Genomic DNA, 1,615 nt, shown 5'->3' on the forward strand with positions numbered 1-1,615 from the left:
CAGAAAACAAGATTATAGTCTATCAGTCAGGGACTATTTGGATACACACTTGGAACCACAGACCTTTAGAGGAAGTGTGAATTTGGACCGCAGGAACCAGGGGTCATAAACAGACCCTGCTCAGGAGGTAGTACTTTTTAAAGGTCCAGTAACCTCGGGGGGGGCAAAGGTCAACCTGCAGTTCTGAACGTCTCTGATTGGTCAGGCACTCACAGGGTTTCAGATCACCGTGTGGCACTTCAACTATGAGCCACAGGAAACCTTTTTAGTTCCCTGAAGAGAAGCCCCCCGGAGCCTCTGGTTGAAAAGAAGATTTTCATTCAGAGTATAAATTGAGATTACAAAAGCAGGAAGTGACGCAGACTGCTCCTTTAAGTTCAGCTCAACTCGAGGTGCAGATGTTGGAGAGTGAAAGTTTAAAAAAGAGAAGAAGGTAAGAAGCAAAAAGTCCAAAAAGTCGAGTCTGAAACCTGCTGTGAGTGAAGCATGTGGTCTATGAGAAATGTTCCCGTGAGTAAGATTAGATTTAAATCATCAACACTTTGGTTCTTCTTTCTCGAGATCTTGACTTATTTATTTATCTCCTGACCCTGAGATAACAACACTGATTTGAGATCTCCAGAAAACTGAAGTCTGCTTGTTGTTCTCTCTGGTTATCATGAGGTAAAGGATGTTCCCCTTGGGCTTCCGTAGTTCTTTTTCTTTAGAGGATTATCTGCTTCTCTGCTTCACATACAAACCAAACTGAAAGTTATATTTTGACCTATAATTTAACTCTTTACGGTTCATCTTTACTATGAATTTACATCTTGGTTTTTAATGCTCCAGGTGAATTCTCCTGATTATATCCTGCTGTGTTCTCACATCAGCTCACTCTGACTTTCTGCAGAATAAACACGAGGAGGCTGGAGGAGAAACATTCAGATGTTTGAGTGATCACATGACGCTCAGAGTGATAACTTCAGGAGTTTTCTGCAGGTGTGAAAGCAGCTCTAAAACATTCAAATGAGCTGCAACAGAGAAGCTTCTTCTTACACATCAGTGCACCAACAATAATAATCCTGACATAGAAGAAATACAGCTAAAAGTAAGATCAGTGTACAGTAAGGTGGTTCCATCAAGACCACACTAACCTACTACAACACTAGTCCTAGGTAGTTTCATCAGTTTTTCCTTGAAGAGAGACTTTTTATTTTTTATATTCACTGCACCTCTATGTCAAAGAACTCGTCTAACTTCTTTTAAATCTTCAGATTATCTAAACAAAAACATTCTCTGAATAAATCAGGATTTCTTGAAAGAGTTCAGCTTCAGTTTTCTCTTCATGAGTATGAATGTGAAACTTTAAGTCGTTACAGAGACTTTCTACATGAAGCTGAGATAAAAAAAACAGCTCTCACTTTGAGTAAACTGTCTGATTCTGAGTGTGGAGCCTCACCTGAGTCCAGTCCTGAGGGGAGGTGGTGTTCCTCTCCCCACCGTTGGTCAGATCCTCCTGCAGACTCTGAGCGGGCAGCGTGATGAAAAAAGACATTTTTAATAAAAAAAATTTTTAAAAGTACAAAGAGAATCAGAGGAGAGGATGTGGAGTTCAGTCTGAGACCTGAGACCTGAG

General features: G+C 40.6%; 1 long non-coding RNA gene across 1 annotated transcript in view; it reads right to left on the bottom strand.

Moving 5' to 3' along the window:
* Window positions 1-1,615, bottom strand: part of LOC136179771 (uncharacterized) — a 3,691-nt gene extending 2,076 nt beyond the window's left edge. Inside the window, exon 1 of the long non-coding RNA XR_010666740.1 lies at window positions 1,439-1,615. This is a non-coding gene — a long non-coding RNA (uncharacterized lncRNA). The remainder of the gene's footprint in view (window positions 1-1,438) is intronic.

Source organism: Labrus bergylta, chromosome 8 (assembly GCF_963930695.1).
Source record: "Labrus bergylta chromosome 8, fLabBer1.1, whole genome shotgun sequence".
Taxonomy (NCBI): domain Eukaryota; kingdom Metazoa; phylum Chordata; class Actinopteri; order Labriformes; family Labridae; genus Labrus; species Labrus bergylta.